At 44.8% G+C, this 15,639-nt stretch overlaps 1 protein-coding gene across 1 annotated transcript in view; it reads right to left on the reverse strand.

The window, feature by feature from the left end:
- Positions 1-15,639, reverse strand: part of PDE1A (phosphodiesterase 1A) — a 188,057-nt gene that overhangs the window by 144,967 nt on the left and 27,451 nt on the right. The gene's annotated exons all lie outside the window — the stretch shown is intronic.

Genomic DNA, 15,639 nt, shown 5'->3' on the forward strand with positions numbered 1-15,639 from the left:
TGCAGAAGAATCTCAGACAGGAATCTCAGATTTACCTCAAATCTGACAGTAGAATCTAACAATAAAAACCAATATAAAATCAGATGCCCTACCTCCATGATGGCAAACCTATGGCACGCATATTGCATGCGCCCACTGGCAAGCTAATTTTCAGCCATTCCCCTCCCCCCCCCCCGAGGCTTCCCTGAAGCTTTCGGAGGGCAAAAAACCGTCCAACATGCAAACCAGAAGTCCACTCCCAAACTTCTGCTTTGCATGTTGGGCCGTTTTTTGCCCTCTGGAGGCTTCAGGAGGTTTCTCTGAAGCCTGTGCAGGGCAAAAAATGGCCCAACCCACCTCCCGGACGTTCAGAGGTTTCAATGAGACCTGCACCCATGCATGAGAAGGGGGTTGTACACGCATGCACAGGGGGAGGGCATTGCATTATGAGTGTGGCATGAACAGATGCACACGACCCTGCCCGCTCCCCCCACTTTTGGCATGCCTCGACAAAAAAGTTAGCTATCACTGCCCCACTTCTATCCTCACTAAGTCAGAGATGTCAAACTTGATTTCATTGAGGGCCTCATCAGGGGGCAGGGGTGGGTGTGGCTAGAGTGGGCATGGTCAGCTCGACATCACTTGTGTGAGGGGCGCCTGTCGCGGCCTGTGCACTCTGCCAGTGAAAATGGGCTCCTGAACTTCCTGCAATCCTTTGCCAGCAAAAACGGAGCTCCGGAGTTCCATTTTCGCTGGCAGAGGCACCTCAGGTGGTCCTTTGCTATTCCCAGGGTGGCCCGCAAGCCAGATCTAAGCACCCCACGGGCTGGATCCAGTCCACAGGCCTTGAGTTTCACATCCCTGTATCAGACTATCAAAAGACTACTTAAAAAGAACCCTTTTTTGCAGTCCAGACGTCAGGGGCTAAGCTTATCTCCAAGGCAGTACATCCCACAGAGTAGGTGTTAATTCTTCAAAATAAACCAGGTCAGGAAACAAATGAGTTTTCTTCAAGGTCACCTCCGTCCTTCTCTACAATAGAAGCTACTACAGAGTACATCTGCTTTTTAGTTCATGTTACCCTTATCTCATGCATGTGAAGATCTAGAGCATATGTTTATAGATGTTTATATATTCTGTTGGGATGGTCAGATTCTTTATGGACAATAAGTTAGTCTTTAATATGAAAAGCTTTATTTCATAGCTGCAGCTGCTGGACAACTTCCCACATTGCTTTCTCTTGTCACTCATAAAACATTTCCAGGGATGGAAAAGGTAAATTTTTGTAGCAAATTACGACAAGGACAAGATGACACATTCCAATGCCTTGTTTAGAAACTATTAGATGGGCAATTGAATCTTCTATCAGTACTGTCAGAGAGATGGGGTGGGGACGGCAGCTGTCTACCACCACAACTACAGAGAGCGAGGATAATTCAATGAGTGAAGGAAAAATTGTATATCAAGAGAGTTTAGTTCCCAAACAGAAAAATCTGAGAGATAGCCCTCAATATTTGCTTTTGGGGGGCAACTGATTCAATGGTTAGGAAAATTGTAGGTCCAGCCGTGGAAAAGCTATTGTGCCATCTATGAGTCACCATGTTAATAGGCTTGTATAGTTCTTGTCTTGTAAATATTACAAATGCACACATGCTATCACTGACACATGATGATTGATAATTTTTACACCTTTTTTACATCAAAGTGCTCTTTGTGTGAAATAATAATTTCATCTGGAGCTCAAAATGCGAAGCATAATCATTTTGTCAATCAGAGAGCTATTAGTAAGTTGGACTGGGTAAGCTTGCATCAACCAGTTGTTAAATTTGCTTAGGCTTCTGCCAGGGAGATTTTGTTTTAGGTCTTGGCACGAGGCTACCCATCTGCTCCAGGTAGCTCAAGTACCACTCTCCAACACCACTTCTACATCGTGTGTGTATGTGTGTGTGTGTGTGTGTGTGTACCCCCAAATTTGCTACCATGTGGCTGGTTTGCAATCATGATAAATCACTGTAGTCTAATTTAGATACAATAGATATTGGATTTTTGAACAAAGTGACTTTCACTTACAATATAAGTGGGAAAGATTTAGCTTTCAGAAATATTCTTAACATCTAATCAATGACAAGTTGCTATCTTCAAGCTACCACTCTGCAATGAAAAATGTTCTGAAAAATATCTGAAGAAAAAAAACTCCCCTCAGGGGAACACCTTATATGCAGTATTTGGCATTTTTGCCTCACCTGCTTAAAGACAGAGCATTTCCTAAAACTTTTCTCCTATGGATGACTATATGATTACACAGCTATCTTCTATGGCCTTAGAGTTTTCACAAGTCTTCTATGTTTGGAGCAAGGACATTTACAATACTCCCTGCCCATCCCACCCAGTTCCCAGAACTGAGTTGAAGGCAGGTTCTTGGCAGAAAAATATATAATTCCCAGAGTAATTTAGAATTTCATAATATATCACAGCTATGGTATGCCAATAGAGTCATCCTCTTAATAGTAGTCCAATCTTTTAAATTCAACCTAATTTAATTGTCCAAGGAGGATGATCTTGGAAATATAGGATATTTTTTTTTTTTGTAGGAATAAGTCCATTCAGTTCAATGAATTAAATTTCTACACAGGTGTTATTCTTAATGATCAAGAAGAATGATGTTTGATTATAATTTATATTGTAGTTTCATTTATGTATGTGTAATTTCTCTGTGCTGAATAGGAAACAGCAGAGAAGTAGATATTCACATATCCTCAAAACTAATGGCTGGGACCAGTGGTGGGATTCAAATAATTTAACAACCGGTTCTCTGCCCTAATGAGACCAGCTGCGTAGGTTGTAGCTCGGTGGTCATGTAACTAAGTGGGTGTGGCCAACTCAACGCCACTCAGGTCAATGGGCGCTTCGCCTTAGCTGTTACAATGTAATAAGAGTTAACCAGAGAGACAGTTTCTTTAAGCAGGACAATACAGATTAGGCTAGAAACAATACCAGCCTGTTTCCTTCCTGCCTTCCTTACAGGATTAGCTCTCTAAAATGGGGAAAAAAACAAAATGAGATTTCTTCCAACAACCGGTTCTCCGAACTGCTTAGCAAATTAACAACCGGTTCTCCTGAATAGGTGCAAACTGGCTGGATCCCACCACTGGCTGAGACATCTTAGAAAAGGGAGACTGCAAGAAATATGCAGTTGTACACTCCAATCAGCAGGGTTGTTCCATCTTTTCTGTAAGGAGGGTAAAAAAAGGTAGACGAATCACCAGGCTAAACAACAGGAGGTCATGAATTCTACTCCTGCCTTAGCTATGAAAGCCAGATGGATGACTTTGGGCCAGGCACTCTCTCTCAGCTCATCCTACCTCACTTGTTCTTAGGGAGAAAATAGCAGGAGGAAAGTTTGTTGGATATCTTTGCTGCCCTGAGTTATTTATAAAAAGATGAGAACTAAATAAATAAATGATAAATAATCTTCTACAGCCCAATAAGATTGAACTTGCTTTTGCTTCATACAAAGAGCATCTGACTGTACTTCTATTTAGACTTCAATTCCAGAAACAATGATGGATAGATTTCTACTTGTTGATGTATCTGTCATTCACAAGCAGAAATTGGAAGAGACCCCTGAAGCTTCTTAGAAATAAAGTGATGGCAATATTTTCATACCACCATGAAGTTCAAAAGATGTTAGTGGGAAATTCCATAGAAATAGTATGGCAAACCAGGGGTGGGTTGCTGCTGGTTTTATTACCAGTTCGCATGCGCAGAACAATTTACAGTGCATGCGCAGTCAATAAAAACCAAAATAGCTGCAGCCCAGCGTAGGCGAGAGGAACGGTTTAGGGGGCGTGGCAGGCCTGTGTCACTGCCGCTTCTGTGACCTAGGCCTGAATTCCACTTCTGGTTCAGCAGCCCACTTCAGGGGCAAACCACCCATGAAAAGAAACTGGAACATATTTGTTAGATCTGGGCAACGAGAGACAGACTGCGGACACGAAGTGACTTAACAGCTCTTTATTAGTAATAATAGTGATCCAGCTTGTTTGGTAGTCGGAGGGTTCCCCTTTTATAGGGATTGGGCACGCCCCTCGACCAATCAGAGGGATACCTGTTTCCCGCTGTAGGAGCGGACCAGAGGGAAGACTTATCCCGATATATGTTAATATCTAACACCCCTCCCCTCCTAGATGGGACGTTGCGGTAGGTAACATAATCTTTTAGGTAGGTGGGTGTTTGTCTTGCTCGGGAGGAACGTCGTAGTTCGGGTTGGCTTGAAGTGGTTGCAGGACTGGGTGCGGGTTGGTTTGAAGTAGTTGCAGGATCGGGTGCTTTTTCTATTTCCCGTTCTGGAGGTCTTGTGCCTTCGTTGCTCGGGCGTTCAGGAGTTTGTTCGGCTGCGCTGTCTGGGGGTTTCTCTGTTACGTGTGTGTAGTCTTGTTCCACGCTTGGCTCGCCGGCGTCGTTGTTTCCTATGCTGGGGTTTTCTTGTGGCTGACTTTCCGTAGACAGGAAACTTTCGTCTTCGTTTCTAAGGTTGGAGTGTGCTAGGCGACCCCGCAGTTGATCGATATGCCTTTTCCAATTCCGCCCATCTTCTAGCTCTAGCAAATACGATCGTGGGCCCGTGATGCCTATGACCTTTGCCGGCATCCATAATGTTCCCCCCGTGTAGTTGTGAGCGTATACTGAATCCCCTACTCTGAAAGACCGGACCTTACTTGTAGAGTCTGGGGGAGCCGTGGCAGAGTAATTCGGATGGAGCCGGTCTAGGTGAGATCGTAGGCGACGGCCCATGAGTAGTTCAGCGGGGCTCCTACCCGTCGTTGCGCTCGGGGTAATGTGTTGAATGAGGAGGTAATGGTCAATGCGTGTTTGCCAATCACCTGGACCCATCCTGGCGAGGGCCTCTTTTGCGAATCGCACCATTCTCTCCGCCTGTCCGTTTGATGCTGGGTGGAATGGCGCGATGAGGGCATGCCGGATTCCCAACCCTGCTAAAAATGTTTCAAAGTGCATGGCCGTGAATTGGGGCCCGTTATCGGATACGAGGAGATCTGGCAGGCCATGGGTGGCGAAGAGTCGCCGTAGAACCTTTATGACTGCCTCTGCCGTGGTTGAAGTCATTAGGACTACATCTAGCCACTTTGAGTATGCATCCACAACTATAAGGAAAGTCTGACCTTGGAATGGCCCTGCGAAGTCGATGTGTATTCGCGACCAGGGTGCTTTGGGTTTCTCCCATTCTGTGGCGGGCGCTTCCGGGGGTGCTGGTCTCGATTCCTGGCATGGGTCACAAGTGGCCACCCACTCCTCTATTTCTTTGTCCATGTTTGGCCACCACACGTAACTTCTTGCTAACGCCTTCATTCTAACAATCCCCGGATGACCCATATGTAAAGCATCTAATACATTTTTACGTAAAGCATGCGGAATAACAACTCGATCCCCCCACAACAAACATCCTTGTAGTACTGAGAGCTCGTCCCGTTTCGACCAAAACATTTTGAATTCCGGGCCCACATTTCCCTTTGGCCACCCCCTCCAAACCCAAGTTTGAACTTGTTTTATTAAATTGTCTTTAGAGGAGAACCTTGCAACATCGTAGGAAGAAACCGGTCCCGAATCCAAACAGTCAATGAGCAATACCGGTACTTCTGGAGTGGGGTCTGGCAGAATGTCAGGTAATGGGCAACGGCTGAGTGCGTCTGCGTGTCCAAGAGTGGAGCCCGGTCGATGTATCAATTTGTATGAATATGCAGCCAGGAAAACAGTCCACCTGGTCATGCGAGGAGAAAGGGAGACCGGAGTGGGGCGGTTTCCCGCCAAAAGTCCCAACAGCGGTTTATGATCTGTGATCAGTTCAAAATCGCGGCCGTAGAGGTATTCGTGGAAACGCTTTACTCCCGCGACGGCAGCCAGCGCTTCCCTGTCCATTTGGCTGTAATTTCTTTCGGCCGATGAAAGAGTTCTGGAGTAGAACGCGATGGGTGCTTCTTTTCCGTCGGGCATCCTGTGGCTGAGGACTGCTCCAACTCCGAAAGGTGATGCGTCGCAGGTCAATACCAGCGGTAGGGTCTGGCTGTATTGAACAAGCAATGAGTCAGTGGTGAGTAGACGCTTTACTCCGGCGAAAGCTGCAGCTTCGGATCGTCCCCATTTCCATGGTGCGTTCCTCTGGAGTAGACGGTGTAGTGGCTCAGCAACGGTCGCCTTCTGTCTCAGAAAAACGCTGTAGAAGTTAAGTAATCCGAGGAAGGCCTGCAACTCGGTCTGATTTCGTGGTGTGGGGGCGTCCTGGATCGCCTTAATTTTCTTTGAAGTGGGGTGTATTCCCTGACCATCGATTCTATAACCCAGGAATTCTACGCTAGGCACGTTAATTTGGCATTTTTCTTTTTTAAGGCGGAGACCCTTTTCTCTGATTCTGGCCAAAACAGATCTGACTCTTTTGTTTAATTGCTCCTCGTTTGCAGCTGACACCAAGATGTCGTCAAAATAGGGGATGACTCCTGGTATCCCTTGCAACAGTCGTTCCATGACGCTCTGGAACAATCCTGGGGCAATGCTAACGCCGAATTGTAGCCGGTTGCATTTGAATGCTCCTCTATGCGTCACTATCGTTTGGGCCTCCGCTGTGGCGCTATCAACTGGCAGTTGCTGGTAAGCTTGTGCCATGTCTAACTTTGCGAATACCTTTCCTGGCCCCAACAAGTGCAATAAGTGCTGTACTACTGGCACAGGATATGCGCTCTGTTGTAGCGCGACATTAATTGTGCACTTATAGTCCGCGCAGATGCGGACTGATCCGTCTGGCTTGACTGGGGTCACGATGGGCGTTTCCCAGCGCGCGTGATCTACCGGCTCAAGGATTCCTTGCTCCACTAACTTATCTATCTCTTTGTCTATTTTAGGGCGGAGTGCAAAAGGCACTCGTCTCGGTTTAAGTCGGATTGGCGCCACTTTAGGGTCTAAATTGAATGATATTGGTTTACCCACATACTTACCAAGACCGGGGCTGAACACATCCTCGAATTCCTTAAAAATCTGTTCAGCGCTGCTGTTTCTTACGGCGTTGATCCCGGTGACTTCTAACCCCAGGGCTTCAAACCAATCAAGCCCCAGAAGGTTCTGCAATGGCGCGCTGGCGATGGTCACGGGCAGCTGCGCTTCGATGTCCTTGAAACGGATGTGGAATGTGCCTTGGCCCACGATGGGGACTTGGTTCCCCTGGTAGTCTCGTAGCAGGACGTCTGGAGCGTGTAGTTGGCTCTTTCTGAGGCTAGGGATAGCCTGTTTCATGGATGCCCATGAAATGATCGTCAGGGTCGATCCTGTGTCGACTTCTAGCTCGCAGGGTGAGCCCTCCAAGAGGACTGTGACTCTCAGCCTTTTGTGCCGCTTAGGGCGGACTTGATGTATTGTGGTGAGATACGTTCGCAACTCCTCTCTCTGGGTCAACTCTATCTCATCGTCTACATCCTGAAAATACTCTCGTTGAGCGTCTTGATAGAACGCTCGTTCAGCTCTTTGTGTGTATTCTCTCTGGGGATACGCTCGCTCAACTCCTTGTGAGTAATCTCTCTGGGGATACGCTCGTTCAGCTCTTTGGAAATGTTCTCTCTGGGTAAACACTTGTGGATTTCTCTCTGGGCGCCCTTTTTGATTTCGCCAAGCCCCTGGGTTGGGCTTCTGTTGGCGGTACATGGGTGGCTGCCGTGAGGCAGGGACTCCGCTCCGGCACACTCGTGCGATGTGCCCAAGTTTGTTGCAATGGGAACAAACAACGTTCCTGAACCTACAAGTAGACCTGGGGTGATTCCCTCCGCAACTTGCGCAGGGCGGCAAACGGGATCCGGGTCTCCCCCCAGGCCTCAAGTGACTGCTCTGCATCAGGTGACTGTCCTCGAACTCGGGATTCTCGTAGTCAGGGCTTGCGTCCTCGTAGTGCACTCTGGTTTGCCTTGCTGCTGGCTGGTTTATGTTGGCCCCTCGTTGTATGGTTACAGATGATTTCTCCGCTGATTCTGACGCTCTTGCTTCGTTTAACGCTGTCTGTAGGGTTAAATTCGGGTTTGCCAACAGCTTCTTTTGCAGCGAAATGTCTCTTAACCCACAGATGAGTTGCTCTAAGATGTGTTCTTCCAGATCCCTGTATTCGCAGTGAGCTGCTGCTTTTCGTAGGGCTGCAACATATTGATTAATGGATTCTCCCGCCTTCTGAGTCCTCATGTTGAATTCTTTGCGGCAGACATGGCGGGAAGGTTTTGGCGCGTAGTGAGTTTGCAGAGTCTGTTGCAACGTTGTCCACGATACTGCTTGTATTGGAGTAGGCGCGGTGAGGTCTCTGGCCGTATTGAAGACTTCTTTTCCGCAGTAGCCGAGGAAGATGTTTTTCTTCCTCGCATCGGTGATCCCCGTGTATTCGTTCGCTTCGAGGAAACACTCGAAACGAATCATGAAGGCTTCCCATTCGTCGTTTGCTGGGTCGAAAGGAGCGGGGGGAGCATGCATCGCCATCTTCTCTGTTTGAATTTGCCGCGCTGCGGTGATCTGAGATGGCTGTCGGAATTGCTGCCGAATTCCTGGGCTGGATCAAATCCGGAGATTCTGGAGGTAGCGTTCTTCGTCCTATCTGTCTCTCGATCCCACCTTCGTCGCCAATGTTAGATCTGGGCAACGAGAGACAGACTGCGGACACGAAGTGACTTAACAGCTCTTTATTAGTAATAATAGTGATCCAGCTTGTTTGGTAGTCGGAGGGTTCCCCTTTTATAGGGATTGGGCACGCCCCTCGACCAATCAGAGGGATACCTGTTTCCCGCTGTAGGAGCGGACCAGAGGGAAGACTTATCCCGATATATGTTAATATCTAACAATATTACTGCTTTTTCTCCTAGGCCATAGGCTGTAAGGTTTAACTCTATCGCTCCTTGTCATTTATCAATCTAAAAAGTCTACACATTCTTATAAATGGATTTTCTTCAATGGAGAGAGTGAATAAGTCATTCAATTCAACAAAATAAACTCCCAAATCAGCAAGCATAGCTTTGCAAAGATAAGCACTTTTAGCTTGGTCTGAATCAGATCCAAAATGTGTGACTGCCAACATTATAACCTTAAAAGATTATGTTTTAGCTCCTCAGAGAATAGGGAAAAAAGAAGTCTCAAAGATGATGTGACTGAAATTCTAGACTGGGCCTTATATGGACTGCAAAGCTATGGGAATGTCTGCTGCATAGAGTTAATTTCAATAAAACATAGCAAGTTTTTATAGGGGTCTATTAAAAACAAGGTTAATACGAGGTACGCTGTGGAAAATGAGTCACTCCATAATTTAGAGAGGATCAAAGAGGTTTCATCTCCTCTTAGAATGTGACTCTTTTAACTACAATAAAATTACACTCTTCCAATCTCAGACCTGTGTCAGACTGATCTTTCCAGGAAATCAACAACAGATTTCAGATCACTGGTTTAACAGCAATTTGCAGTGTACCTTTCCTCTATCGAATTTATTTTATTTTTATTTACTTAGGCTTATATGTTGCTGCAAAAAAGGTTCCGTGGAGGGGCATATAATCCTCATTGCAGTAATAAAGTGAAATAAATACATAGCCAAATCACCAAACAGCATAGGTAGCAACATCATAATCTTAAAATAAACAACAGCCATAAGGTGCCGCTTTTGCAATAGCCACTCAATTGTCCATCCCATCCCAAAAGGCCTCCAAACCAGCCAGATCTTGACTAGTTTCCTGAACAATATGAAGAATGGGTCTGACTTCCTTTTCAGAGAGATAGGATGTGTATGTGGGAGTGGGAGTGGGTCCTGCTATGAACAAGTCCTCATAGGAGAAGGCTTTCCTATGGGATTTCACTGCACAGGGCTTTAAAGTTATAACCACATTATCTTGAATTACCCTCCAAAATCAATGGTGATCCAATGCAGCTTCTGAAGTAGGAAGATATTGTGTCAATCAATCAGAATAGAGCTGGAAGGGACTTTGGAGGTCTTCTAGTCCAACCCCCTGCTCACGCAGGAGACCCTATACCAGGGGTGTCCAAACTTGGGAACTTTAAGACTTGTGGACTTCAACTCCCAGAATTCCCCAGCCGGCTGGGGAATTCTGGGAGTTGAAGTCCACAAGTCTTAAAGTTCCCAAGTTTGGACACCCCTGCCCTATACCATTTCGGATAGATGTCTGTCCAGCCTTTTCTTTAAAACCTCCAGGGAATGAAGCACCTACAACTTTTCAACGCAAGCTGTTCCACTGGTTAATTGTCCTCACTCTTAGGAAGTTTCTCGTTAATTCCAGGTTGCTTTTCTCCTTGATTAGTTTCCATCCATTGTTTCTTGTCTTGCCTTCTGGTGCTTTGGAAAATAAGTTGACCCCCCCCCCCTCTTCTTTGTGGCAGCCTCTCAAATACTGGACCACGGCTATCATGTCACCGCTAGTGCTTCTTTTTTCTAGACTGGCCACACCCAATTCCTGCAACAATTCTTCATATGTTTTTGTCTCCAGATCCTTAAACATCTTAATTGCTCTTCATTTCACTTTTTCCAAAGTCTCAACATCTTTTTTGAAACATGGTGACCAAACTGGATGCAGTATTCCAGATGTGGTCTTACTAAGGCTTTATAAAGCAGTACTAATACTTCATGTGATTTTTTGATTCTATGCCTCTGTTTTATGCAACCAAGGATTGTGTTAGCATTTTTGGCTGCTGCTGGCTCGTGTTTAAATGATCATCTACTAGGACTCCAAGGTCCCTCCCACGGGTTGCTTTTTCTGAGCCAGGTTTCACCTAATCTGTACTTGTACTTTTGGTTTTTCTTGCCTAGGTGCAAAACTGTTTTTACACATTAATGTGCCTGTTACCATATAACGGTTGCATCGTACTTTAAAATGTATTGAAGACTTCCGTGATGGTGTGCACACATGCACACATACAATCACTTTTATCAAATCTGTTTCATTTGATTATTCAAACCAAATTTCAAATCAACATGAATCTTTAGGTTGAAAGGCAAATTTCAGTGGGGTTGTGGCGTTTGATTCACCGACCCCAATATATCATCTCTGAAACTAGTTGCGGGGAAAAGCAATCCCATATTGGGATTGTCCAGTAAGATCTAGTTGTCCACTCTGGGGTTCAGTGTGTCGGGATTAGAGATGGGAAGGGCTGGGGAAAAAAATGGGGAAAAAGGAAAAAATGGGGGGGAACTGTCCCCCCCCCCAAAAAAATAATTCCCATTTTTTTTCCAGGTCTTCTCATCCCTGGTTTGGATACAGCAATGGAATACCTGTAACTGAACTAAAACTGGCAAGGCAGGAAAGAGCACTTGGCAGGCTAGAAAGGACTACTGTGTAAATGCATCCCAGCTATGTAAAGCCACAAAGCAAGCAGCCAATTATTATCAATTAACTGAGAAGAGCAGAAGACTTCTTCTGCTTGAGCAGGAGTCAATTATTGTGTTGTGAAGGCTGCATTCTTCTTGGCAGCAAAGCTTCTAATTTATTTTTTAGTGATTGATTACACACCAGTTTACTTATAATAAATGGCCCTCTCACAAATGTAACTCTGGGTGATGCACCCAACATTAAACCAAATAAAAACAACAATTAATAATGAGATAAAGGCAGCTGACTCAAATAGTAAAGAGCACAAAAATCAAATCAGTGGGTTCACTGATGCTTCAGACCGCATACCGAAGGAAACATCCAAGTCTTCAAGGACTTATGAATTGTCAGCAGAGTAGGGCCTGATGAATTTTAGCGGATATGGAGCTCCTGAGAGCAGACATTGCAAAAGAGAAGGCACACTTTCTACATCCCCCGAGACAGAATTGTTTTAATAAATGGAACCTACAGCATGTCCACCTTGTCTAATCAGATTTGGGGTGCCCACTTATCCAACAGGAAATAAGGGATCATCTGTCTGCAAAGTTGTAATTGAATGCCAAGTGTCACCATGAAACCTGCTACTCCAGATATTTCTAATCCACAGTTCCCAGTACCTACAGTTACAACAACCTACAGATTAGCAGCATCTTGAGAACTACGTCTCCAAGTGCATCAGTCCAGCTTTTGATCTGATTCCAGTTCTTTGTTAGTCCGGTTAGAGGTTGGTGCAGCTAACCCAATTGCACAATCAAGTTTCAGTTCACCAGGACACAATCATGATCAATTTGATGCAGCCTGAAAGGGATGCGGGTATCAAGGATGGGTTGAAAGGTTCAATCTCTCACAGAGGAATTAATTGGGTATAAAACCGCCCAAGATTATTTTTTAAAAATCTGATTTATCCTGCAACTGATTCTGACTTAGAGTTAGGACTCCTCTATTTAAAATCAGCTATATTTCTCCCCTAATGCGAAATCACTTTGCCCTCTTGCTTTCTCCTACTTTCTCTCAATGCAGTTGCTCAAAGGCAAAGCCCTTGTGTCAGGATAATGTTGGCTATCTGAGTAAATATTGAAAGGTCAAGTGCTTTTAAATGGCAAAGTACCATTTTTATTACCCTATTCTGAGCCCTAGAGCTATCACCAAAGTGACGCTTTATGAACCCGATTACTTTCATTTTAGAAACTAAACACTGGAGAATCATCATGTTTCTCTCTGCCTCCCCAAAACTGTCGGCAGAATGATACAGGCTCTCCCTTTATGTATCCATATATGAATTTAGAAATTACTCAAAGTTCTTCTTACTCTAACGCAGCATTGATGAAGAGCCAAGCCATGTTTATCACTGCCACTGCTGCTCTTGTGAGGTTTCTTAGCGATAAACAGTTCCAGCTTCTCCCTTTTTACTGAATTTGCTTACTTGGGTGAGAGAAAGCAACAAAAAAGAAAGTGAGGAGGGAGGGAGGGAGAACTCTTATGTTTTTTTTTTTTTTTTGATGTCAAGAAGCTGCAGGAAATGAGGAGACTTTTAAAACTGGCAGCTAAGCGATGATCCTGCTTCCAATTCCATAAAAGTCCTAGAATCTGATTAAGATATAGTTTCGTTCTCAGCTGCCAGTGTCAATGGTCCAGAACAGTACAGCTTTGCTGGAAGTTGCTCAAATCTCTTGATGTCACATGCAGCGCATTGATCAAGACTGCTTGTTTTTCTCCACAAACCACGTGGGAGTAAAAGGAATAATGTTAATCCCTTTAATGTTTATTTATCTTCTTTTTCAATCTCAGCTCTATTTTCTCCAAATTTTTCATCGTGGGGTTCTTTTGATGCGGGAATGCGGTAAAAAATTACTGCATAAGCTAGAAGAAATGTATGGTTGCATTGTGTATTTGTGGGGATGGGCATCTGCAAAGGAGGAGTTGTGAAGGGGGTGATAAAAAAATTCATTTGCATCATCACTTTAACAAACACTGCTATCAGTTGTTGTTATTCTGGTGTTATTGTGGTTTTCTGTCAATACTACAGGAACTCTTTTAGCCTAGTGAAATTCTTCTAGCTTTCTCTTGATCCCATCTTTCTTTCTTTCTTTCTTTCTTTCTTTCTTTCTTTCTTTCTTTCTTTCTTTCTTTCTTTCCTTCCTTCCTTCCTTTCCTTCCTTTCCTTCCTTTCTTTCTTCTATCTATCTATACACAAACACACACACACAAACCCCCACCCACAAGCATACACACACACCCAAAATTATGTCCTCTCCCAATACTTATGAATGTATCCTGAATATGTCCTATATAGTAAGAGTTCACAAAGTAAAAAAAGCAATGCCACTTGATGTGTCTGTTTCTTCATACATATACATGCACAAAGATGTACCAAATGCTGTGGAACACGTTAAACATAAAGATTACATAATAAAAATCAGTTATTTTGTGATATGCAAAAGAATAAGGTTGTTTAAGAGGCTCTCAAAACATAAAATAGAGTAACCAAAACCAAAAAGCACTCTGAAGTGGTATATGTCTACGTGCTATTGCTATTGCGTGGTATCCTTCTGGATCAATTTGAAAGATTAAGAATGAGTGGCATTCTACTGGGCTGGTTAACCCCCTTTTTCCAGAAACTATTCCAGTTGGTGGTGATTGTGGAGGAAAGGTTCCACTGTTGACCTATTGCAAATTCCTATTGCAGGAATCTTCTCTCCTATTTAACCTACATGAGACGCCACCGGATGAGCGCATCCCTCACTATGGTGAGGAATCATCAATATGCTGATTGTACACAATTGTTCATCTCTGCTCCTGGCAATTTCAGCAATGCTATGGTGTCTGCAGGCTGCAAGAGTTTGGATGGGAAACAACAGGCTTCAATTGAATACTGACAAGCTTGAGTGACCCCAAGAGACTCTTTGGTTCTGAGACCATGCCCTTTTTGATGCTGGATAGTGTTACATTGCCCCAAATAGACCCCGTGTGCAATCTGGGTTTTTTTCCTGGATTCATGATTCCTGCTCAAGGAGTAGGTGGCTAGGAAGAGCTTCACACAACTTTGTATTGTGTGCCAGTTACACCTGTTCCTTAATCAAGGGGCCTTACTCATGATCACTCATGCCCTAGTCATGTCCCAGTTGGACTATTGTAATGCACGCCACTTCTGGATACATCGAAGAGTATCCAGAAACTTCAGCTTGGGCAAAATGCAGTGCCACCGTCTGTTACATGTGATTCTTGTGGAACACACATTACACCTCTGCTCTACAAGCTGCTTTGGTTACCAGTTTGTTTCCAGTTCCAAATCAAAGTAGGGGTTTGACTGTAAAGCTCTATATGGCATAGAACCAGATTACTTGAAGGACTTTCTTCCCTCAGTTATATCTTGTCATCCCACCAGATCTAAAAAGGGGGGATGCTACAGGTTCAGGGGTGGGCTTCGAAAATTTCAGCAACGGATTCTCTGCCTGATTGCTGGGTGGGCATGGACATGGTGGGCATGGTCTAGTCAGCCTTCTGCACCACAGGGGGGGGCGGGTGAGGCATTTGCACCTTCCCCAGGCTCTGGAGGCTTTTCTCAAGCCTCTGGGAGGACAAAAGCTGCTTCCCCCAGGCTCTGAAGACCTTCCAGCGGCCAGAAACGGGCTCATTTCCGGCCTTCTGGAACTTTTGGGTGATTCATTTTCCCCCCTCCCTGAGCCATCATGCGGGCCCTGCATTACCTTGCATCCAAAAGGGGGTTGCGTGGAGACTCCTGGGATGGTGGGGCCAGCCAGGGGTGGGATTTGGAGGTTCTCTGAACCAGCCATAAGGTTAGCTATGTGTTCTCCCCAATGCAGGCGAATCTGTAGCAGCCCACCCCGGTGCAGGTTCCATCATTTAGGGAGCTATATTTGGCCAGCCTTAGCCAATGGGCCTTTTTGACTGTAGCCTCAGCATTGTGGAACACTCTCCACCCCACCTCCACCCCGCCACAAGCTTAGGTGGCACCATCACTCTTGACTTTCGAAAGACCCTTTTAGATCTGGATGTATCATCAGGCCTGGAATGGTAAGCAACTGGAGAATTAGTGAGGAGGCTCTGTTATTCTTAACATCTCTTTGTTCAATATTTTTTAGTTGTGTTTTATAATTTTTCTTAACAATAATGAACTATTATGTTTAACTTTGTTGTACGCTGCCCAGAATAACTCATTTGCGAGAGAGGTGGCTATATAATTTTTTTAAAATCAATAAATATTCTGCATAACTTTACCATTGAGATTAAGATTTGGATA

This window comes from Natrix helvetica, assembly GCF_964273705.1.
Source record: "Natrix helvetica genome assembly, chromosome: 1".
NCBI classification, from domain to species: Eukaryota; Metazoa; Chordata; class Lepidosauria; order Squamata; family Natricidae; genus Natrix; species Natrix helvetica.